The sequence below is a fragment of the Sminthopsis crassicaudata genome, chromosome 1 (genome assembly GCF_048593235.1).
Source record: "Sminthopsis crassicaudata isolate SCR6 chromosome 1, ASM4859323v1, whole genome shotgun sequence".
Classification (NCBI taxonomy): Eukaryota; Metazoa; Chordata; class Mammalia; order Dasyuromorphia; family Dasyuridae; genus Sminthopsis; species Sminthopsis crassicaudata.
Window position 1 is genome coordinate 351,687,217 of NC_133617.1, and position 27,189 is coordinate 351,714,405.

General features: G+C 33.4%; 1 protein-coding gene across 1 annotated transcript in view; it reads right to left on the reverse strand.

Annotated features, from left to right (window-relative positions):
- PLEKHG4B (pleckstrin homology and RhoGEF domain containing G4B) overlaps nt 1-27,189 on the reverse strand; it is a 202,267-nt gene that overhangs the window by 105,458 nt on the left and 69,620 nt on the right.

A 27,189-nucleotide genomic window follows, 5' to 3' on the forward strand; every position in this document is an offset into this window, starting at 1 on the left:
CAGTAAGTTTCTGAGATAGAATTTGAACTCATGTTTCTCCAAAGCCTAGCACTCTATTCACTTTGTCACATGGGCAGGTCATTTAATTCTTGCTAAGCCAGGCAGCTCTCTAAAACTATAAATAGATAGCAATTGTGAGTCTTCAATGACAGAAGGAATTTCCCCCCTAGAAATTTTCAATAACCAAGAAATAACCAATCCAAATAAAAAACTAAACATACTAGTCCAACACCTAGCTGCCCATTACTAAATTTAGATTAGTTAACTTTGCACTTATTGAGTCCCTACTTCTTACTCAAGTTCTGCTTACCACAAAGTAAAGTTTAGCTAATTCAACAAGACATCTTAAGCTTCTTGTTTCTTAAATTTTGAAACATTAGAATTCAAAATCAGTGAAACACAAATCTAATATGCTAATTTTAAGTTTTGGTAAAAAAAAAAAGGGGAGTGTAGTATTATTGATTAAAATAGAAAATTAAGAAGACAAAATCACATGATCATCACAAGAAAATGATGTCCCTTCCAAAAATTGTATCATGGCGTTAAGAAATCCTCTTTTGATAGCTGCAGTGTACTAGATGTGGAACTGCCGTCACTATTCATGTTAGGAACTCTTACTGTATTTCTATGGTGTCTGAGTTGCAAAAATAAATACTTAAATCAGATTGATGAGTATAATAAAGTAATACGGGGATACCATTAATAACAAAAGCTTGAAATATAAATGTTCACTGTGAGATCATTTGTGAAGTAAGTCACAATTTCTTTGTAAAAGTAGAGCTCATTTTGAATAGAACCAGATTATACATTTCAACAACAATACTATATGATGATTACTTCTGAGGACATGGCCCTCCACAATGAGATGAACCAAATCAGTTCTAATTGTTCAATAACGGAGAGAACCAGCTACACTCAGCGAAAGAACTCTGGGAAATGAGTATGGACCACAACATAGCATTTGCACTCCTTCTGTTTTTGTCCCCTTGCATTTTTATTTTCCTTCTCAGGTTATTTTTACCCTATCTCTAAATCTGATTTTTCTTGTGCAGCAAGATAAGGGTATAAATATGTATACATATATTGTATTTAACATATATTTTAACATATTTAATATGTTTTGGTCTACCTGTTATCTAGGGGAGAGGGGGAAGGAGGAGGAAAAGTTGGAAGAGAAGGTTTTGCAAGGGTTAATGCTAAAAATTACCCATGCATATGTCTTGTAAATAAAAAGCTATAATAAAAAAAGAAAAAAGTGCAGCTCATTTTAAATGACCTATAAAATATAGATTATTTTTTTTCTATAAATACACTTAGAGATTTACTCATTAATAGAAATATTTGGTAATGAGAAGAATAACTTATTCCATGGTATATTTTGTGAGCTTGGATTTTATCAACCCCTACTCTTGGATTTATTTTTTCTATAACATGCATTTATTGTACACTTTTTGTGAATTTTTCTGCCACCTATCTTCTTGAATATTTAGTTCTGACTTTGAAAAGGGAAAGGAAGGTGAAAAAAGTTTATTATATCATAATAACTTTCTAGCCAACCAAATGTATCATTGTTTTAAAGGCAAGGGGTGTTTAATTTCTGCCTTCAAAGATGTTGGTGATTAAGAGCAATCACCAGGACTCTATATAAACTCATGGGGGTATGGTTCAACTTGAGTTCTAAGAGAGCAAATAAGAGACCAAGGGAAGTCAAACCAAAGTTTACTGTTGAAACCAAATCCGGAGGTAAGAGGATGGTAGGAAGTAGTCTGAAGCCCTGCAAGTTAATACCATTGTCAAGAAGAAGATAACCACAAAGACAAGATGTGGTTGTAAAGCCAGCCATTGTTATAAGTAATGTGACAAGATATCCTAAAGCAAATGAAAAATGTGATCTAATCCCCCAAACATCAACATTTGCTGCCTCCATATTTGGCTGCCCATCTACCCTCATACTTCTAGTCATCACTATTTTTTTTGTGTTTTTTTGTTTGTTTGTTTTTCTGCTGAGGCAATTGGGGTTAAGTGACTTGCCCAGGGTCACACAGCTAGGAAATGTTATGTGTCTAAGTCCAGATTTTAACTCAGGTCCTCCTGACTTCAGGGCTGGCATAGCCATTACTATTTTTAAAAATTGTGACATTTTATTGGTGAATTTCTTTTATAATGCCTTCATTTATAAATATAGCCCTTCTCCTCTAATCAGTGAGTCATCCTTTATAAAAATGGGGGAAAGGGAGAGGTAAACATTAACAAAACTAACCAACATTACAGAGTAGCTGACAGTCTATATATCTATAAGATAGTCCACATCAACAATCTCCCAGACCTACCAAGAAGGAAAGCAGGTGTACTTTTTTAAGGTTAAATATTTTCAATTCTTTTAAACATTTCCACATTTGTCATGTTGTATAAGAAAAATCAGATCAAAAGGAAAAAAACACAAGAAAACAAACATCATCAAAAAAAAGGTGAAAATACTATGCTTCAATCCACATTCAGTTTCCAAAGTTCTCTCTCTGGATGCAAATGGCATTTTACATCCTGTCTATTGGAACTGCCTTCAATCACCATATTGTTGAGAAGAGCCAAGTCCATCACAGTTGATCATCACAAAATCTTGCAACTTTGTACAATGTTTTCTTGGTTCTGCTCACTTCACTCAGCATCAGTTCAAGTAAGTCTTTCCAGGTTTTTCTGAAATCAGACAAGCAGGTGTACTTTCTCAGCTATTCTCTTGGGACAAGCTTGGTCATTAGTAATAATCAGAATCCAGTTGCAATTTTTTCTTTTCATTTACAATATTATAGTCATTGTAATATGACTATAATCCCTTCCACATCATGGGGGTTGGGGATGTGGTGCTCTTGTGATCCAGAAAATCCATGAAAATTTCTTAGCTCTTCATAACCAGAGAAGTCTGATTTTTTTCTTTTTCATTTATGAAGTATTGAATGGGGTATGGTATCTTACTGTAAAATTTGAAGTAAATATTGTTCATAGACTCTGTCACCTACCAGACTTTGCATGACATTTGTGGCTTCCACAAAACACTTAAAAATTCTGATATCAATCCATGATTTATCGAAACCATGATGGAAAGTGGGGCATCTAGGTGGCGCAGTGGATAGAGCACCAGCCCTGAATTCAGGAGGACCCGAATTCAAATCTGGTCTCAGACACTTAAAACTTCCTAGCTGTGTTACCCCGGGCAAGTCACTTAACCCCAGCCTCAGAAAAAAAAAAAAAAAAAAAAAGAAAAGAAACCATGATCGAAAGTCATGATAACCATTATTTCTTCTCTTCTGAGCTTTAATCTCAGATTACTAAATACATATTATACATTTCAAGTCCCTAAGACATCTTAAACTCAGCCTGTCTAAAAGTAAATTCACTATTTTTACCTCTAAACCCTTCCTTCTTTCAAACTTCCTTATTTCTGTCAAAGGCATCATTAATCCTCCCAGTGTCTTAAGTTAAGAAGACATAAGTCCAAATCTTGCCCTAGATACTCAGACATCACATGACTCTGAGCAAATCACTTAAAATCATTCAGCTTCAGCTTTTTAATCTGTAAAATGGGAGCAATAATAGTTCTCACCTTCCAGGAGTTATGAAGATCAATTAAATATATATGTGTGTTTATTGAAATTTTATAGTGATATATGTATTTATGTATAATGATAATAATAGTGATGTAAAATGCTAATATGAACTTAATTTCTGCCAGACTGATTTTCAAGGTAGTGGTGGTTGTTGTTTGACCATGAATCACGCAGGTGATTCTATGATTTGCAAGTGAATTGGATTTAAGTGAGAGAAGGCTGTGTAAAATCACCTGCCTCACTTTCCCTTCCAAAACCATTGGGGTTCAATGGCCAAATATAGATCAGGATGACTGGAGATGGCTCTGAATACATGAGAGATCTTGGCCTTTTTAAGCTAAGGTTAGAAAAAGATTGCTAGAATTTTCTAGATATAGATGAAAATTTCCACGGAGTTTTTGTAAGACAGAGTATTCCATTTATCTACCTATCTCAAGTAATTGTTTTGGGATTTACAAACACTGAGTTACTGAATTCAATTGTGATTCTTCTATACCTGGATAATTCTACCAATCCACTCTTCTATTTTTCTAACCCAGGACCAAATAGTTTTCATGAGCACTGCTTTACAATATGATCTGAGAACTGCAAGTTCTATTACCTCTTTGCATCTAGCTTTTCCCATTCTTGAGATTCAGACTTTTTTGTTTATCCAAGTGAATTTTGCTGTTATTTTATCTATTCCAGAAAGTATACTTAATATACTTAGCACTACATTTGTAGATTGTTCCTTCTAATATTTCTTATGCCTATATAAAATGTATTTTATTTGTTATTCTGAAATTTTACTGAAACTTAATTTTCTCAATATGTTTCTCTGCTGATTCTCTGGGGTTTTCTTAACCACTGTCATTCACAAACAGTAGACAGTGTTTTCTCCTCTTTGCCTTTAAATTTCTTTCTGTTCTCTTATTGTTATCTGTAATATTTTTATAACTATGTCAAATAACTCGAAAAAGAATCCTTTATTCAGAAAGCTCCTAGAATTTCCCATTGCAAATAATGCTAACTTTTAGGTTTAAAGATTTTTTTATCATGTTAAAATCTTTTCTATTCATATGTTTACTAGGGGTTTTATTATAAGTTATTATTATATTCTGTTAAAGGTTTCTGCATTTATTAAAAGAATATGATATTGGGGGATTTTGTTTTTTAATAACATCAATTAAAGTAATTTTTTTCCTGACACTGAATTATTTTTATATTTTAACATAAATACAGCTTGGTTACATTGAATATTTTTTGAATATATTTCTGTAGCATATTATGCAATTAATTTTCTTTAAATTTTATGAATAAAAATTCATTAATGATATGATTTTATAGTTTTCCCCCCCCCATTGAGCTTCCAAGGCTTGAATATTAGGACTATATTTGTTTCATAAATACTTTAATTTTCATGAAAAATTTGCATAGCCTAAATTGGTTGTTGTCTTTCATTCTTGAAGAGGACAAAAATGACATCATTATATTAGAGTCGAGTTAAAATGTATCCAACTGTGGCTTATCAGACCAATATGAGCTCGGAATGCTGTACCACAGGTCGGATACAAATAGTCTATATAAACATTTGGGGTAGCTTCTCCAATTTTGCACATCTCATATTTCCTTTGGGCTAATTCAATTCTGCTTTGCTCATAAAGTACAGTGTCTTCTGTAATGAGGGCACACCATGCTGGGCAGTCTGAGCCAGTGTCTCCCATGTCATAAAATTGATTCTAAGTATTAGCTGTTCTATAAACATTTAATAGGATCTGTTTAGGACTTGATAGGACTTATTTTAAATGTTACAAAGATTTTGAGAAACTATCACTTTTCTTTAAATTTATCCCTATAAAGTATAAACCTGTTTTCAACTACTTTAGGGATACAATGTTCTCTTTAGAGTACTGGTCACATAGCAGTTACTCCAATGACTTTGGGGAGAAAAGTAAGTAAAGGTATAACAGTAAAGAAGAGTCATGTTAGATTTTGATGAATTCTTTAAAAATTCTTTCTGGATTTTTTTTAGCATATATTCTGAATATAATTTTATCATTAAAGACTACATTATCATAATATTCTTTATAGGTTTACTTGAGAAATAAAAATACAGTATCATCATCATTACCATCATCAGTTTGCTTTCTATCCAGAAAACTAAGAATGGCATATACTTTCTTATACATGGATGGAAAATATGCCATCCCAGGCTTTTGGACATTTTGGATAATCACCAGGAACCATAGTAGTAACAATTCTCTTCCAATAGAAATAAAACACTGGAGGTTTGAGATGGAATGTAAGACTTCTTAGCTCCACATTTTCTGTAATCATACAAGACTTTAAAGGCAAATGGGGCAAACAGTCACATGTATAAATACAACTAGGTTGTGGCAACAAAGAATTTGTTCTAGGTTATTAAAATTTAGAAAATGTGCCACCATTTAGGAGCAACCCTACTAATATTTAAAATAAATTAGAAATCCTACAAAAATATTTATAGAACAGTTAATACTTATACTATATATAATTTTCCACAAAATTGGGAAAGAGTACATTCTACCAAACTCTTTATATCAAAGATAGCTCTAATACTCAAAATAGAGAAAGATGAAATAAGCAAACAAAATACCTTTGTGATATGGAATTCTACTCTCTTGTTCTTTCTGGAAGATACATATCAGTAGATTTACTCCACTGTCTGGACCTCTCATTCCCTTTTCACAGTGGTTCTCTCAGAAATGGACTTTTAGTATTTTCCATTCTTCTACTTAATCCAGAAGTCAGAATTGCTAGATATGGTTCTGCTCATGTAGCGGAATGATTTTTTCTTTCCCTCTTGTTAGCATAAACTTACCACCTATATGAATTTATTTTATTCTAAAACGGGGATGGGGTGGATGGATCAAGCCAGATAATTTACTGTGAATTGCAGCAAATTAGGGAAACAACACAAACTTCACAAATTATATGTTTTCATTCACTGCCATTGGAAGGTTTAGCCTTCTATGAAGATTTGCTCCAAAGTTATCTTGTAACATATTACAGCAAGGATAGGGAGCACAGGAAGGAAAAGGAATGGCAGATTGAAAAGAAACAGCAAAAAAGAGGATTCTTTTTTCGTAAATGGAGAGGATACCATGTCTCACTTCCTCTGATATCTTTTCACATACTAGACACCTAACATGTGACTGTTGTGTGTGTTCTTCATTTTGGTTACCTAGTTGCCTTTCCTTTCAGTGTTAAATTTCTTTGTGAACAGACTCTATTTGCTTTGAATTCCCTACATTGTCAAGAGGGGTCTAAAGTAAGTTATTGGATACACAGGTGAAGTGACTAGGAAGACAACGTCATTGGTAGCTTTGTCTGAAAAGATGTAGAGGAAAGAGTGCACAAAGATCTGTTTGTCTGAGGTGCATTACTTTACTCTTTCTGAAAGAGTGAGGAATTTGATTAGAATGCTAGGTTTACTTGCCAGGAACTAATACTTTCTGTCTCATATTCCCCATTATAATGTAAGAGTTGCCTTTATACTCAATTGTTTTAAGAAATTATCTAGGTTATGAGGAGAAAAAACAAGTGATTCAGAATCAGAGAACCTGAGTTCAAAATCTGCCTTCATTACTTTACTCCCTGTGACAGGCCAAATCTTTTTGCTTCTTCTGCATCTTAGTTTCCTTTTCTATAAAATAAGAGCTTTGCAAGTCATTAATGAACTTCCTAAGAAAAAATCTCCAAGAACAGATGGATTTACAAGTGAATTCTATCATATGTTTAAAGAACAATGAATTCCAACAGTACATAAACTATTTGGAAAAATAGGGGAAGGAGTCCTACTAAATTCCTTTTATAACAGATGTGGTGTTGATACCTAATCCAGGAAGGACCAAAACAGAGAAAGAAAATCATAAACCAATTTCTCTAATGAATATCGATGCAGAAATTTTAAATAAAATATTAACAGAGAGCTTACAGCAACTTATCACCAAAATAATACACTATGACCAAGAAAAATTATCTCCAGAAATGCAGAGCTGGTTCAATATCAGGAATATATATAATTGACCATATCAATAACTAAATCATATGATTATATCAATACATGCAGAAAAAGTATTTGACATCATTCCTATTAAAAACCACTAGAGAGCACAAGAATAGAGTTTTCCTTAAAATGATAAATAGCATCTATTTAAAACCATCAGCAAGCATTCTATGTAACAGAGATAAACTAGAAGCATTCCCAGTAAGATCAAATAGAAAACAAGGTTGCCCATTATGACCACTACTATTCAATATAGTACTAGACATGTTAGCTTTAGCAATAAGAAAAAGCAATTGAGGGAATTAGAATAAGCAATGAGGAAACAAAATTATCACTCTTTGCAGATGATATGATGACATACTTAGGGAATCCTAGAGAATCATCCAAAAAAAACTGTTAAAAACAATTAGCAAGTTTAGCAGTCACAGGATATAAAATAAACCAAAATAAATCATCAGCATTTTTGTATGTTACTGACAAAGTCCAGGAGCAAGAGAGAGAAAGAGAAATCCCATTAAAAATAATTGTAGATAACATAAAATATTTGGAAATCTATCTGCCAAGATAAAGCCAAGAACCATAAGAATACAATTATAAATTACTTTTCACACAAATAAAGTTAGCTATAAACAATTGGAAGAATATCAAGTGCTCAGGGGTAGACTGAGCTAATATAACAAAAATGACAATTCTACCTAAATTAATCTACTTATTCAGTACCATACCAATTAAACTGCCAAGAAAAAATAATAACAAAATTCATCTGGAAGAACAAAAGATCAAGAATTTTTAAAAAAATACAAAAGAAGGTATCTATACCAGACCTATAACATATTATAAAGTGGCAGCCACCAAAACTATTTGCTACTGCCTATGAAATAAAGTAGTGATCAGTGCAATAGGTTGGGTTCACAGGACACAATAGTCAATGACTATAGTAATCTAGTGTTTGATAAACCCAAAGACTCCAGTTTCTAGGATAAGAACTTGCTATATGATAAAAAAAAAATGTTGGAAAACAGGAACATAATATGGGAAAACCAGTCATTGATCAACAAATAACACTCTATGTCAAGATAAGGTTGAAATGGGTTCATGATTTAGACATAAAGGGTGATACTATAAGCAAATTAGAAGAACAAGGCATAGTTTATATCTCAGACCTATGGGGAGGGGAGGAATTTATGGCCAAAGAGAACATCATGAAATACAAAATGAATAATTTTTATTACATTAAATTAAAAAAAAAAAAACAATGCAACCAAAATTAGACAGAAAGAAGAAAGTTGGAAAAAATTATATCCAGTGTTTCTGAAAAAGGCCTCATTTCTAAAATATATAGATAACCGACTCAAATTTATAAGAATATAAGTTATTCCCCAAAAGATAAATGGACACACTCTTCAGAAGAAGAAATTGTCATTTCTAGTTATATGAAAAATGCTCTAAATCACTATTGATTAGAGAAATGAAAATTAAGACAACACTGAAGCACCACTTTATACCTCTCAAATTGGCTGATGACAAGAAAAGATAATAATATATATTAGAGGGGATGTGGGAAAACTGGGATACTAATGCATTGCTGGTGGAGTTGAAAATTGATCCATATATTCTGGAGAACAATTTGGAGAGCATATAGAGCTGAAAGGGATATAAGCCTATGCATACCCATTGATCCAGGATTGTCATCACTGGGTCTATATCCCAAAGAAATCATAAAAAAGGGAAAAGGACTCGTGTGCAAAAATGTTTGTGGCAGCCTTTTTTTTTTTTTTTTTTTTTAACGGCAAGGAACTGGAATTTGAGTGCATGCCCATCAGCTGGGAAATGACTGAATAAGCTATGGTATATGAATGTAATGGAATATAATTGTTCTCTTAAGAAATGAGAGCAGGCTGATTTCAGAAAAGCCTAGAAAGACTTACATGAATTATTGCTGAGTGAAGTGAGCAAAACTAAGAGAACACTGTACACAGCAACAAGAAGATTATGTCATGATCAACTGTGATGTATTTGGTTCTTTTCAACAATGAGGTGATTCAAAGGAATTCCAACAGATTTGGAATGGAAAGTGCTATTTACAGGCAGAGACAGAATATGGAGACTGAATGTGCATTGAAACATAGTATTTTCAGTTTTGTGGTTGTTGGCTATCGTTTGTTTGCTTGGATTGTTTTGGATTAGATGATTTGTCATTTATTTCAGTTGTAAATCTTATGATCTTAGAAATATGTATTATGTTTCAGTTTCCTCAGCTGTAAAATGGGGACAATAACACAGTATAGTGCCTGTCTTTCAGGGTTATTGTTGAATTGGTTGTTACTGAATCTTTAATGGATCAGTGTGAACTCAAAGAGATTTCTAATGGACTGTTCTTAGGATCCATCCTTTACTCTATTTTTATCAATATTTGGGGAAGCTACCAAACTTTAAAGTTTCCAAAACACTAAAATATTTTCTCATTTGATTCTCAAAAAAACATGTGAAGTCCTACTATTATTATCCCTATGCTGCAAATGAAGAAATCGAGGCTGAGAGGTTGTAATCTGTCCAGGGATAAAAAAGTGGAATTTAAACTCAGGTCTTCTTGATTTCAAGATAGTGTTCTAACCCAGCTGCCTTTTATAAATGATATCATAGAGAGAAGATATAATAACTACATTAATTGTAGCACCCAGATAGGTTGGAATGATGGGCTGAATCTAACATGAGGACTTTCAGAGAATAAATTTTAGTACTTTAATGTGAGTTGAAAATTTTATTGCATAGGGACAGAATGAGAAAAATGTGGCTAAACAATTGTCATGTGAAAAAGACTTTCAGGGATTCTTCTGGCTCTGTATCCTATAATATGATCTTATGGAGTTTTAATGGATTTCAGTGATTCATCAATGTAGTATAGTTGCCAAAAGAACTAAAACAAATTTAGGTTAAAAAGGGGAAGGTATATCTAGTTCTGCTATATTTTGTCCTAATTTGGATTATATTCGGAATGCTATGTTCAGTTTTAAGAATCGATTTCAAAAAGGAAATTGACAAAATAGAGCACATGTAAAGGAAGGAATAAAGCTAAATAGGACACTAAAAAACCAAGCATTATAATATTGGATTATTAAAATTTTAATTTCTTGTGCATACCCTTTGATCCAGCAGTGTTTCTACTAGGCTTATATCCCAAAGACATCCTAAAGGGGAGAAAGGGACCCACATGTGCAAAAATGTAGTGGCAACAAACTGGAAACTGAGTGGATGCCCATCAGTTGAGGAATGGCTGAATAAGTTATGGTATATCAATGCTATGGAATATTATTGTTGTATACCAAATGATCAGCAAGGTGATTTCAGAGAAGCCTGGAGAGACTTGCATGAACTGATGCTAAATGCAATGAATGGAACCAGGAGATCATTGTACATGGCAATAAGATTATATGAAGATCAATTCTGATGGATTTGGCTCTTTACAACAAAGTGATGATTGAGGCCAGTTCCAATTGTTCAGTGATGAAGAGACCCATCTACACCCACAGAGAGAACTGTGAGAACTGAGTGTGGATCACAACATAGCATCACTTTTTTTGTTATTGTGGCATAACAATGGCATTTTGTTTTCTTTCTCATTTTTTCTTTTTGATCTGCTTTTTCTTGGTAAGCATGATAATTGTATAAACATGATACATATATTGAATTTGAGATATATGATTTTAACATATTTAACATATATTGGATTACTTGCCATCTAAGGGAGGGAATGGGGGAAATGAGAGAAAAATTTTGAACACAAGGTTTTGCAAGGGTCAATGTTAAAAAATTATCCATGCATATGTCTTTAAAATTAAAAGCTTTAATTAAAAAATGGAAAAAAATTTAATTTCTTATTGTATTACCCTTGGTATTTTATGTTTTTATATATATTCATCCATTTTGTCAATTCTATTAGTATATAATTGGGCAAAAATTGCTAAAATTTCTTTTATTTCTTAAGGTCTGTAAGTATACAATGTATGTACATAATAACATTAACATAAATACATTTTATTTCATTTAATTTTCATGACAACTTTGGAGATACTATTATCCTCATTTTAGATACTGACAATTTGGTTTTCTTGTGTTTCTTTTAAAATCAGACTAGCTAATGATTTATCTATTTTATTGAGAATCCAGTCATATGTAGGTCAAATTAAGGTAGTTGGAATGTTTACTCTGCAATAGAGGGATATGATAGCAATCTTCAAACTGATAAGGACTCTCTACTGGTTTTATGTTGCTACTAAGGTGAATACTAGAAGTGATGGTTAAAAATTACAGAAAAGCAAATTTTGACTCCCATAAGGAAACTTTTCTCACAATAAGAATGTGTCCACAGTGGAATGTGATTCTTATAAGGTAGTAAATTTTGCATCACTGGAGGTCTCTAAATGGTCACTCATTAGGGAAATTACAGACGATATTCCCTGATAAGGTACATTTTGGACAATATGACCATTCTAGGCCTCCTGCAATTGACCATTGCTTGCTACCTAGAACTTTGTACTTTCTACCAACACAGATACCATCACAGGTTTCCTCCCAAGGTTTCTGAAAAAAATGTAAATAGTTCTAGCAATGCTTTCTTAAGGATCTCACTATTTGCATTTTTTTCTAACTAGAGAAGTACTCTTTTTTTTTCCAATTCAATTACAAAAACATTTGCTAACGACCTACAAACAACTTTGCTAGGATTTAGAATGCAAAAAAAGATAGACTCTTTGCCCTCAAAAATGTGACATATATGTAGGTAAGTATAGTAAAAAGGAGAGTGTGAATTGGCAAAAGAGAGATGAAGTCAGATCTGGAGAGCTACTAAGAAATCATTCTGGCTATAACATATTGTACATGAAAGAAAGTAATGTATAAAAGAAAGCTGGAAAGGTAAGTTAGAGCCAAGGTGCAAGATGTAAAAAGCTTTACATACCAAACTGAGGTACCAAAAAAACGAACTATAGAGGTAGAAATGTCCAATAATTAGATACAAATGGAGTAGAATTTTGGGGATAGATCAGGGTTAAGTATAAAGATTTGAATTATCATTGTGTAAGGAATAACTGAATCCATGAGATCAGATGAGAATACTAAGGAAGAGAAAAGAAGACTCAAGACAGTCTTAGGGGATATCCCTAAGAATGATAATGGGTGAGGGGATAAGGATGATAATGATCCAGAAAAGGAAACAGAGGAGTTGTCAAATAGGCAGGAGAAGAATCAGAAAAAAACCTGCTCCAGAAGTGTAGAGGGAGAGAATACCTAGAAGGAAGAGATGTTGAATGCTGCAGAAGGATCAATGAGAAGGAAAATTCAGTTTTTCTGTCATTCAGAATTATCAGGTAAGAAGATAGTGGTGGCCTTTGCTTTTTTGTTTCTAAATCAGTTCCTCACATACAAAAAAAGTTTCCCCCAAACCACAGAGTTTCCATTTTAAATATAGTCTTGCAGTTTCCTTTTCTGTATATATTTTGTTGATTTTTTTTCCAGACATATTAAACTCTTCATGATTCCATTTGGGGTTTTTTTGGGCAAAGATACTGGAGTGGTTTGCATTTTCTTCTCCATCTCATTTTACAGAAGAGGAAACTGATGTAGTCAGGATTAAGAGACTATATAGCTAGTAAGTCTCTGAGACAGGATTAGAACTCAGGAAGAATCTTTCTGACTCTAGTCCCAGCCCCTATTCACTGTGCCACTCCTTTTACATACTTTACACCTGGGTTTATCTATCTTTTCTTAAACATATTAATTTATTTAAGTAATTCAGTGACTGTATCCTTTCTTAGTAATACCCAGTGTAGAAGAGAGGTACCAAAATTTGAGGAGTCATCAAAATAAATGACTAGAAATGAGATTTCTCAAAACAAAATAAAATTGGGCTAAATGGGTGGAGGGTGGAGGTAGACAGTGTTTGGTGACATTTAGGCAATCAGCATAGTTATTAAGCTTGATCAGTTTATTTTTCCTAATCATTTCTTTTGCTTAGACCTGTTTCCATTAGTGTAAAAGCCTCTAGGAGGTTATTTATTTTCCTGGATTCTCTTCTATGACAAACTTCCATCCACTTATAGGCAATAAGGAGACTCATCCAAGGTGTCCCTGTATTGGTGGGAATTGTTGTGTCTGAGAATGGCATGCCAACTTTTCCATTCCAATTGTCTCCTCTCAAAGTACATTGTTATTTCTACCACATAGTCTACTGATTATAGTGACCTAAAGAGGAGTGGTTAGTAGTCCATTCCAAAAGGACTTCACATTCTTTCACCATGTTATTAGGCAAATTATGGTTCATTTCATACAAATTATTGGCATGCCTTTATACAAAAAACAAATGTACTCAACAGTTAGGTCTCTTAACATTTATGAGAAATATGGTAAATCCCTTGTGCTTTTCCCACTGATTTTCTTATGAAATGCATCAGACCACAAATCTTGAAAGATAAAGCTACACAGTAAAAACATTAAATCACTTGGTTTATGATGTATAAATTGGTCTTGTTTTCTGACCCTGTGTTATTAAAAGAATTCTATTGCTTGGAAGGTACAGATAGGATAAAAAATAGTATAGTGAAAATAGCTCTGAATTTGGAATTGGGAGGCATGGATTAGGATTCTTGCTGGTATATACACTAGCTGTGGTACTACAAGCAGTCTCAACCTTTGTGAGCCTCAGTTTCCTCATCTGTAAAAGAATTTTACTACAAATTATCTCAAAGTTTTCTTTCACTTCCAGATATCATTTTTCCCTCATGGGGAAATGGGGATGGTTAATATCCAGTCCCATAGTTTTATAGTTATAGTGCACCTTTAAAAAAATTTTTTTTTCAAGGCAGCTAGGTGGTGCAGTGGATAGACCACCAGACCTGAAATTAAGAGGACCTAAGTCCAAATTTGGCCTCAGACACTTAATACTTCCTAGCTGTGTGACCCTGGGCAAGTCACTTAACCCCAATTGCCTCAGGGGGGAAAATCTTTTCTCTTTACTGTCTTGTCATGAGTGGAAAATCCTTTTACTACATTGTAGATTGATTGATGACTGAAGTAGAGCTGATAGTCTTAAAAAACTCCCTGGGGATTCAAGAAACTTTCTGAGTCACCCAGACAGTATATGTCAGAAGTGTGACTTGTACTGGGGTCTTCTGGACTTGAAGACTGCACATCTGGCTTTATCCAATGATATGCTCCTGTGAAATATATTTTCCAGAAAATGAGTATGGTTGGTTAACTTTTACTAGTGTAAACTGAAAAGGAAAATGAAATCCGTCATGGGTTTACTACAAGATACAAGTGATTTATATTTTGACAGCTGACATCACATATTGGAGAAAAACAATTTTTGCCTTGCTTCTGTACTTTTTTTATGGGCTATTAAGCAAGGGGCATTTTAGCTCCCAGAAAAACCACTTTCTGGGCACTGGTTCCATATTTCGCTTTTTTTTTTAAAGGGGCCTAACAATATTGAGTTACTAGGGAACCAAAGAAAAAGAATAAAGAGGCTGAAGAAAACTAATCAACCAAACTTGAGCTAAAAAGTTGTCATAAAACCAATTTTTTCCAAGTCACTTAAAGAGCCAAGTATATACAAGATAGGCAATAGGCAGACTGAGAAATACTTGAGGACATCAGAGCAAAACAAAATTATCTGATGCTCCATGTCTTCTTTCGATAACCAAGAAATTCTGATTCCCTAAATTTCCATCTCAAGTTTGACCTGAGCCTTCTAAGCATAGAAAGTAGCACTCCTATGGATTTGGAATCCAACTCTCTCTCTCCTTCTTCCCCAGTTTACATAGGTAGATGGCTAATAAGGCTATGATTAAGTTGACCAGAATGGAAGAAGGTCATCATATAATTATCTTCTTCCACAGATGCTCAGTCCTAATTTTACTTTAGAATTCACAACCCTTTAGACTTAAACATGAATGTCACACAGATCTGGGAAGACTTTAATAGAATTCTTTGGATGTGAGTGTGTTATTCCCTTTTCCAAAAATTAGACTCAAACTGAGTTATAAACTTGTAGATCATAAATCATAGATCTAGCATTGTAAGGGACTCTGGAAACTGTCTATTCCAAACCCCTTATTTCACAAATGAGAAATCTCTTGTTCAGGTTATTTGCTCAAGGTCACACAGCATAAGGAACAGGATTTGAACCCAGTGCTCTTTACGTCTTCAAGACCTTTGGGCAACATAATTAAAAAAAAAAAAATCTTTTGAACTTTAAAAAATAGAGCTCTTCATCCTTATCTCAGATCAAGCAAAAGCAGAAATTGATCTAATTAAAAGAGATAAGGAAGGAAACTATATCCTGCTAAAAGGTAGCATAAACAATGAAGCCATATCAATACTAAACATATATGCACCAAGTGGTATAGCATCTAACTTTCTAAAGGAGAAGTTAAGAGAGTTGCAAGAAGAAATAGACAGTAAAACTACAATAGTGGGAGATCTCAACCTTGCACGCTCAGATTTAGACAAATCAAACCACAAAACAAATCAGAAAGAAATTAAAAAATTAAATAGAACATTAGAAAAAATGGAGCTCTTACAGGAGGCAAAGGAATCCAAAGTTATGAATTAATTCATTATTTAGCACTGGGTTGGCCATAGACTATTTCAAGGCAAAAGGAATTCAGCTTTTGTATTTCAAAGGAGTCCTGGGGCATTGTAAAGCAGTTTCTGGAGAGCTCTTACCATCAAGGAGGTAGGTATAAAATATATTCTAAGTGATTTTGTTTACTATCCAATTGTTCTCCCTCATTCTACTCATAGAGTAGTAATTAGAAAAGCAAAACAACTGAAAAAAAAATGAAAAGGTAGCTTTGCCACTATAAAACATGCTCATAAAAGTAAATTTTTAAAAAGTAAAATTAAATTACTTTTAATCACCATCTGTTTTAAAAATTTTTTGTAGTGCTGAAATGGTTTGTCCTCAGGGAGTAGGAAGGCACTTCAGAGATTCTCTCATCTAGACCAAGTCTTATATAAGAAAACTATAATATCCTTGACATGACAAGGCGATTAGTCATTAAGCCTCTTGAGAAAGAAGTGCAGAGACAAGGAACAAGAATAAAGAGGCTGAAATAACTAATCAACCAAGCCTGAGTTAAAAAGTTGTCATAAAACCAGTTTTCTCCTAGTTACTCAAAGAGCCAAGTATATACATTATAGACCAGTAGGCACATAGAGAAAGACCTGAGGACATTAGAGGAAAACAAATTATTTCTTATCTTTAACATGTCAGCTCCATGGCTTCTTTTGGTAGCCAAGAAATTCTACTTCCCTGAAGTTTTATTACTCCCAGAATAGTCCTCCAGAGGCAGTCCATTACTTTTTGTCTAATGGTTTTTTCTTATATTGAGTTGAAATCAGCTTCCCGATAACTTTCTCATCTGTGGATCCTAATTCTGCCATGTGATAACCAGATAAAACTAGATTAAAAATTTATCAAGGAATTAGTATATGCCAGGCACCATACTAAGTCTTGGGAATACAAATATAAGCAAAAAGAGAGTTAGTTCCTATCCTCAAGAAGTTTACATTCTAATGGATTAAGACAACACATCAAAGAGAGCTAAAAAAAAAGAGAGGGAGATTTGGAGGCTGAGGCAAGTTGGAGTTTGGCTGGCTGGCTGTCAAATAGATGTTCTCCGAAGGAGCTCACCAATCAGAGGAAAAAAAAGTCCCAAGAGTAGAGATGTAATCTGAGAGTCCCCTGGCAGGGAGGTGGAAAATAGTTTGGAGGAGTTTAGGCTAAACAGGATTAGATGTGTCACCTACTTATGCTTGCAAGTAACTGATAATTGTTAGAATTTTTACAAGGTGCTAACATAGTGGACTTGATAGAGACAATAATTATATACTTAGTACTTATTAGATTCTGCAAGATTCACACCTTTAAGAAAGCATATATAAAGAGGAACTCCCACAGCCCACTAACTCACAAGCCCACTCTCAGAGGCAGAGTCAGATTCATTCCAACTTCCACCTTTGTGGTGGGTGGAGACATTGGCAGGACGAGAGGCTGAAGCTGGAAGAGACAAAGGACTAGCAGCAGGAACCAAAGAGAGAGATAGGCCTCTAAGAAAGTTAACCAAGCCCAAGGAAGGAGACAAGACTTAAAAGGAAACAATAAAGGATTTGGACTTTAACTCCTGGCTGAATTTGAGGTGATTATTGAACTGAACTGAAAATAAGGTTGCTTCCAGAAGCCCCCCAAGAAACCTGCTTCCAGAGAACTTTATATTTTAGAGAAGAACATTAGAGATAATAATCAGGTTTCCTGTACATCTCTCTTCTCCAAGCTAATTATCTTCAACTGATCCTTGTTGGAATGTTTCTGACTTCTTTCAAACCCTGGGCACTCTCTTCTAAATGCCCTAAAAATAGCCAATGCCTCTCTCTTTTTAAAATTTTATTTATTTTAATAATATTTCTTTTTAAAATATACATACATATTTTTTAAAGTTACACATGAATACAATTTTTAACATTCATGTAAAAAATTTTGAGTTCCAAATTCTCTACCTCTCTCCTTCCTTTTTCCCCTCCCTGACAATATCTCTTTTAAGATGCATGTCTAGTCCTAGGCTTCACTTTGCAATTAAGAAAGGTAAGATACAGAGAGTTTATGTCCTTAAGGCTACTCACTAAGTAACAGACTCCAACCACTAGTATAACCAGAAAAATCTTTCAAAATCACTAATGTGCTTTTAGCCTACATTATTAGAAGTATTAAGGACTTTAAATCATTCATCATAAAAGAAATGAAGTTTCATCTGATATCCAGCAAAGTGACAAAAAATGGCCTGAGAGAGGTTATGGGAAGATCAGCATTCTAAAACATTGTTGGTAGAATCATGTAGTACAACCATTCTGAAAAACAATTTGGAATTATGCAAGTTAATTGACTAAAATGTCCATATCCTTTGAACCAGAAGTAAAATATTAGGATATGTTTTCTTATCATTAATTTTGTTTTTCAAAGTTTCTAATCTCCTATTTAAGCTAATTTAAATAAATTTAATAGATATTTAATGTCTAATTTATTATAAATACACATTCATGTTTGTTTGTCCTCCATTTTTCTAAAGATACATATCAACTTCCTTCATAAGTCTAAGTCTTTCCACATTTTTCTACTCTACCAACTCATTATCTCCTATATCACAGCAACATTCCAATCTTATAGTCTGACAATGCAATCTTTCTCAAGTGTCCCTTTGAGTTGGAAAAAAACTTCAAAGTTCATTTAATCTCACCTTCGTTTACAGAGAAGAAAATTGAGGCTAAGAGTGATATTTATTGTCTAAGGTCACACAAATACTATGCAGCAGAGAATTCAAACTCAGGTTTTTGGAACTCTAAACTCAAACCTCTAATTGAAGTGAAAGTAAAGGTACCAGAAGTGATAATATGAAATAGATTTGGGAGGCATAATGGCTGGTGACATGGAACAATCAAGACAAGACATCCATCATAGATAACAGACTTTTGCCATTTAGTCACTTCATAATGATTACATTCTCCCAATAGGTCACCTGTCTCCAGTTTAGATACTACCACTTCAGTGAAACCCTGATCTCTCTTATGGTTTTTTGCCTCTCTTAACCATCATTATATACTGTATCTCTCTAAGGATATACAAATACACACATATATGTATATACACATATACATGTATTACACACATATATACAGGCATAATACATATATTTATTTATACATATATATTTATATACACACACATATATATGAATATATGTATACACATACATACATAGAAAATGGATTCAATAAACCTTTGAGTAGAAACAATAGGAGAGTGGTATGAAGACTAAAATCTTTGTTGTTTATATTACAAAGGAATTAAGTGACATACTAGATAGAGCACTGGTTTTGGAGGCAGGAAGACTTGAGTTCAAATCTACCTTCAGATACTTACTGTGTGACGCTAAATACACTATTTACCTTGTCTACTTCAGTTCTCTGAATTGCAAAATAAGATTAATAATAGCAGTCAGGGATGTTGTGAGTATAAAATGAGATAATATTTATAAATTATTTTGAAAACTTTAAAATACTATATAATTGTGATTATTAATTAATCCACAATATATAGCTTAAGCAACAAGTAAGAAACAGTCCTTTCCCATTTCAACAGGATTCTATATTTCAGGGAGAAACCAATCCCAAAGTTTTGAAAATAAATCCTTTGATTATACTCCCCAATTCACTCCCTACCCCCTAGGGGGATTCTAAATTAGAAAAAGTAACCATTATAAATCTTCAAGTCATTTTCTGAATAGTTTTAGTCCTGAGAAAATTCCAGTTTGTAAAGTGCAAATGTGGGTAAATCTTCCTCTTTCTTTTCCTGTCCTTGGCTTTGAATGTTTTCTCCAATGCTAACCTAAGCTTATTTACACAATGGCTTTCAACAAAGGATTGTGTTGGTTTTTCTCTTTTCTTTTATTAAAAAGAAAAGTTGTCTTAATTCAAAAAAACATGGAAGAACTTTGCTATTCAAAAGCATTACTCAGGGGCTCTTCTAATATGTGATGTCCTGTTTTAGCAGGAGACCAACAAGGAGATGAGGAATCTAAATTTCAAAAGACAGCTAAATCTTCCCCAGGGTAGTGAAACATTAGTTTAAGTGACAATAAATTAATCACAGTAACTATGTCAACATTCTTTTAAAAAGCATAACTTGGGAAACCCCCAGGAAAAGACAGGGAATGTTGCTATCTTTTCCAACTTCTTAAGAATACATGTTTCTGAACTTAGATTTAATCTTTAAACAGATTTCATATGGAGGGTCATAACCCAGTTTTACTGAGGAGCAATAAAAAATAGATGGTAATAATAATAATATCAACCATTAGGTTGCACACAGTAAATTTTCACCTCAGTAATTGGTACATTTACACAGAGGGGAAAAGTTAGAAGGACAATTAAATAAAATATTCACATTATGCCTCATTTTTTGGTGTTTCATTTTGTTTTCATGTATCTTCATTTTAAAACTAATGTCCAATAAAATCAAAATCTATAAATGGTCAAGTATCTATCTCTGGACCCTTCAGAGAGTATGTCATTCACCCATCTATCCAAACATCCATCCATCCATCTAGGAAAGGTGTAGGACAGATTAACAGAGAAACTTAGAGCAGGTAGAACTCTAGGAACTTACCATCACAAACAGTCATTCAGCCAGTACTTTAAATAGGTTTAAAAAAAAAAAAAAAACAAAACAGAACAGTGCAAAGAGTGAGAGTCTAACAGCTGTGATTGAAGAGTCATATCTCTAGGTAATATTAGAGAAATTTCATCTTTGAGAATCAGGAGTAAGGAGAAAAGAAGTCAGTTATTTAAATGAGCATTTTGGATGAGAAGTCATCTGTCTGCCTGTAGCTTTTTAGAATAAGAAAATTCAAGTTGAAGCCATTAATACATTCCTGAACTAGAGGAAGAGATGCCAGACATTACTCAGCAAACAATACTGTACTTTCATGTATCTTGGGCTCAGCAAAGCAGCCTCCTTTAAACTAATGATAATATTTAGTAAGGCTGAAGATAAATATTGGTTTCACCAAGCTCTTGTGAGGTCATGATAACCCCCTGTCACCTTCTTCTGTCTCATGTAGTTTTATCTGTCAGCACAGAAGGGATCAGGTGAATTAAGATAACAAAAAAGAACTATGCTAGGCTTGAATATCAATTGAACTGTAAATCAGTGCTATGGACTCATTTACATAATATAGTGCTTGAGGAACAAACATTAAAACCTCCCAAATGTGAACTTCGATAATTCAAAATTTGTAATCAGTTGACTAAGGGTTCAACCATGATTCATCTTTATTTGGCAAGTCCTTTTGTGAAAGAAAGTTCAATTAATTAGCAAATACCAGAAAAGAAGTGCAATGTTTAAATATTTAAGAGAAGAAAGCTTTCACATTCTACCTCATTTATTTTTAGGTATTTGGGAAGCACCTATTCAAACACAATAAATTCATACTTTTATTTGAATGTTTAAATTTTTTAATCCAATTTTAAGTTATTTTTAAAATTTAATTTATATTTACCTCAAATTTATTAAATGTATCTCTTTTATTAAAGGAGCTCTCCTAAGAAGTCTATAAAACATTTGTTTCATTGCAAAGTATATTAAAACTTTTGTTTAGCAATGGGCTACTAAACCAATGGTTTAATCCAATATTAATAATAACTGCTGTCTAATGTCCAATGTTCTGTAAGAATTAAGAAACTAAAAAATATTCAAAAAATCATAGAATTCAAGAGCTGAAAGGGAACATGGAAGTAATCAAATCTAGCTCTTCTCCCTGTTGAATCTGAGACCCTTCTTTACTAAGGAAGCATCCATTAGTGTGCTGCTCATTTCCCTTACTATCCCCAAATCTATCTCTCTTTTAGGGGACTATTCCCCTTAAGGTCGCCCTAACAAAATAATGAAAAACAATAACAACATCACATTGATATAATGCTTTAATTTACAGAATGCTTTTCATATGTAATTTCCTTTGATCCTTACAACTGTGAGTTACATACTAAAGACATTGTTACCATTCCCATTTACGTGTGAGAAAATTGAGTCTCAAAGAGATATAGTACCAGTCATATAACTAGTAGACTTCAAAGTCAGGATTCAAATTCAAGTCTTTCAATCTCTAATTGGGTTCAGCCCTCATTCATCTACAGCACTCTATGTTCTCATTATTTCCTCATTTTTTCCAACTCAAAGATAAGCATTTCCTAGAGAGACTTATATGAACTGATCCCAAGTGAAGTAAGTAGAACCAAGAGACCATTGGACACAGCAACAAGATTATGTGATGACCAATTCTGATGGACTCAGATCTTTTCAACAATGAGGTGATTCAGGCCAATTCCGATAGACTTGCAATGGAGAGAGCCATCTATACCCAGAGAACTGTGGAGACTAAGTATGGATCACAACATAGTAGTTTTACTGTTTTTTGTTATTGTTTGCTTGCTTTTTTTTTTTTCTTTCTCATTTTTTTCTTTTTCTGATTTTTCTTGTACAGAATGATAAGTGTAAAAATTTGTATAGAAGATTTGCACATGTTTAACAAATATTGGATTACTTGCTGTCTAGGAGAAAGGATAGAGGAAGGGAAGGAGAAAAATTTGGAATACAAGGAAAAGTGTAAATGTTGAAAACTATCTTTGCATATATTTTCTTCTCTTTCTTTCTTTTTTTTTTTTTTTTTTCCTGAGGCTGGGGTTAAGTGACTTGCCCAGGGTCACACAGCTAGGAAGTGTTAAGTGTCTGAGACCAGATTTGAGCTCAGGTCTTCCTGAATTCAAGGCTGGTGCTCTATCCACTGCGCCACCTAGCTGCCCCTCTTTGCATATATTTTGAAAATAAAAAAAGCTATTACTTAAAAAAAAGTTATGCCTTTAGCAAATCTGAGCCCTCTTCTTTTATGAACCACTTCAGCATGATATAGTAAACCCCGCCTGCACCAGATTTGAGTCAGAGGACTTAGACTCTGATTCCATTTGTTGTCCCTTTGACACTTTTATGATCTTAAATAAGTCATACCTTAGACCTTAATTTTCTCATCTATAACATGAGATCTCTAGAACAAATGATCTCCAAATCTGTTTCCAGCTATATATCTTATGACTTAAGTAATCCATACTTTCCTTGGGTTTAGAGAACCTTTCTCATTAGATATGGGTCATTTCCTTTTTTTTTTTTTTTTCTTTGCTATTAAAAAAAAATTATAATAGATTTTTATTTTTCAAAGTACATGCAAAGATAGTTTTCAACATTTGTTGTAATGTTCTGTTGTCTCCAGAAACTGCCAATCGTTCTCTGGGAGGAGATCTGCTGTCTCAACTCAATTTCCCCGCCAGACTCTTCTTCCTATATAGAGCCATCCCAACTCTGACCTAGAGTAGACTCCTTCTCTGGGCCCAATGTTGTCTCTTTTATCCTCCCAGAGATTGTAGTGAGAACTCTACGGGGCTTGTGAGAAAACACTTCAACCAATGAACTTGCTCCTTTTAAAGGGGCATGTGAGAACTCAGGGGCTTAAAGGCTTCTTTAACCCAGGCTTCTTAAAGGTGAAAACTTCTTTTAAACATGTAAACTCTACCTCAGAAGATCAAAGGTGTAAACTCCCTTCAAAGGCCTGAACCAAAGGTATGAATTCTGAGCCAGAGAACTGTCCAGACAACCTGAGTTCTCACCTTGTAATCCTAATAATTTATTATGGGCTATTTTCTACCCTAGACTCAGAAACTTTCATTTTCTTTCTGAACCATATGTAGTCTGAGAAATGGGGAAACTGGATCTCAGAAATGAAACATGACAGACATTCAATTATTTACCATATGACATGAAAATCTGAATTTTAGCAAGTTGGGAGAGACTGAGGAGGGCTGTAGATTCTGTATAATGATTTTGAAAGACAGGTTTTTGCCTGGTTTTCCTTTGTTGAAAAATTTCTTTTCTTGGATAAAAACAAATGACCAAAAATTCCAAACCCCTGTGTTCTAATCTCAATCCTGCTGCTAAGTAGCTGTGTGACTCTGAATAATTCATTTCCTTTTTCCATAGCATCAGAGAATCCATCTCTAAAATGCAGGGATTGAATTAATTGGTCTCTAAGGTCCCTTTTTAGCTTTAACTCTGATTTAACAATGGTGAGATTCTTCTCTAATTCAGAACTAAGTTTCTTCATCTGTAAAATGAGAAGCATGGACTACTAAATGATATTCAAGATTGCTTATAGCTCTAAATATTATGGAATGGAGACCTAGAGAAGCAATTCCTTCATGGTATGGGTAGGATTTGCATTCAGATCTCCCGACTCTACATCGTGGGCATTTTCCCCTAGAGGATACTTCAATTGAAAAATACAATTGTAAAATTGTGTCTTTTCTTTCTTCTTCTTTTTTTGGGGGAGGAGGGGTTAAATGACTTGCTCAGGATCACCCAGTTAGGAAGTGTTAAGTGTCTGAGATCAGATTTGAACTCGGATCCTCTTAACTTCAGGACTGGTGCTCTATCCATTGCACTACCCAGCTGCCCTAAAATTGTGTCTTTTCAAACTGACTTAAGTCTTTTACTCCTCAAGATTGATACTGTATTTTGATTTACATATAATATTAACTAGCCTTCCAAGTTATTATTACTTTTCAAAATTAGACTACTGGATACTTTTATGACATATAAAGTAATTGGTATTTTTAAAAATTGGTATTAAAAACATTCAAGGAGCACAGTAGATAGAACATCAACCTTGAAGTGAGTTCAAATTTGACCTTAGATACTATTAGTAGCTATGAGATCCTGAACAAGTCACTTAATCCCAATTGCCTCCCCCCAAAAAAGTTCTACAATTCAGGCTTTCACCAATTAAAACTGGCTTCCTCTCCGTTTATCTTGAGAAAGGAAAGCTTAGCTAAAAGAGACTGGAAGGAGTCAATGCAGAATTCATTTCCAATCTAAAATTATGAATTTGGAGATGAAAAGAACCTTAGCATTCCCCTAATCCAATCTTCTTATTTCACAGATGAAGAAACTAAGTTCTCCTAAGGTTAAGTGATTTATTGGAAGATGAATAATTTTTTTCTTTTTTAAATAATAACTTTTTATTTTCAAAATACATGGAAAGATAGTTTTTAACATTCACCCTTGCAAAACCTTGTTACAAATTTTTCTCCTTCCCTTCACTTCCCTCCCCAGACAGAAAGTAATCCAATACATATTAAACATGTGCAATTCTTCTTTACATATTTCCACAATTATGCTGCACAAGAAAGATCAGATCAAAAAGGAAAAAAAATGAGAAAAAGAAAAAGCAAGCAAACAACAACAAAAAAGATAAAAATACATGTTGTGATCCACATTTAGTCCCCATAATTCTCTTTCTGGATGCAGATGAGTCTCTCCATCACAAGTCTATTGGAATTGGACTATCAATTGGCCAAGTCATCATAGTTAATTATCACATAATTTTCTTCTTGCTGTGTACAATGTTCTCTTGGTTCTGCTTACTTCACTTAGCATCCGTTTATATAAGTGTTGAGCAAATATTTAGTAACAATGGTTTTGGTTGAATTGTTTCCCTTGTGTATGACTCTTCATGAACTCATTTGGGGTTTTCTGGGGAACGATCCTGCAGTAGCTTGCCATTTCCTTTTCCAGCTAACTTTACAGATGAGAAAACTGAGACAAATGGGGTTAAGGGACTTGCTCAGGATCAGAGAGTAAATGGGATCAGATTTGAACTCAAGAAGATAAGTCTTCCTGACTCCAGGCTTGGCAATCTACCCAGTGCACCACCTAGTTCTTACAATAGAGATGGAACAAAATCCAGTTTAGGATTCTTTCTATTAGGCCATGTTATCTCTATCTCAAGGCAGAAGTTTAGAACAAAACCTTCCAAAATATTCAAATCTTACTCAGTGTGTAAAGAGAGTGTGAAAGAACAAGAACAATGATTTAAAATATTTCTACTTTGTGTAGAGAGAGTTAACAACAAGAGAAGGTTGGGACAGAAAAAGGAGCTGACAGAAGAGGCAGGTTTGGATGAGAATGTCATATTAAAATATATATACAATATATTATAATTATAATAACATTCTTCTTATTATTATTATTACTCTCAAGTACTCACTATGCTTTTGCAAAGGTGAGTATATAGTGGTGGTACATGAACATCTTACTAACCATTTATTAAATTAAATTGTATATATATATGCATATATATATAATATACATGTACACATAATTATATATTGTATATATAGTCCCTTATACTCAATTCCTGCTCTGATGGCATCATAGAAGTGACTCTATTCTCAGATGATTATGCAAGTCAAATATAAGCTTTAACATGGCCTACACCAAGCTGAAAGGTCTCATATGTTTATTATATCAATATTTGTTATTATTATACTATTGTATTATTATATATCATATATTATATCATTATTATATTTGTTACATCATATTTATTATATTATATTTATTGTCCTAAGACCAACTTTGCAAAATATGGAGTGGTTCATAATCAGAAGTCTAGTCACCAGATAATAAGTTAATTAACAATGAAAAAATTAAGTAGTATTTATTCATTTTATTAACTACCAGTAAACATAATAATTACTAATAAAATAACATCAATCATAAAAATAATAATACAAATATTATTTAATTTAATCCTCATAATAACTGTGGAGTGAAGGCTGTTATTATTCTCATTTTTATAGATGAGAAATATACAAAAGAATTTAATTGATTTGCCCAGGCTTAAACAAGCTAGTAAGTATCTGAACTTTTAATATCGCCAATTAGCCATGAAGAGAAAAGGGAATTGGGGTCACATAATGAGATAAGGTAGGGCCTACTAATGCAGTCTTTTATTTTTTTGGAGTCACTTCCTACATTACCTTTGTATGAATTTAGCTTATTGGAATAAATTTACAAGTGGAGTTCTTAATCTTTTTTGTGTCATGGATTCTCATGGCAGCCTG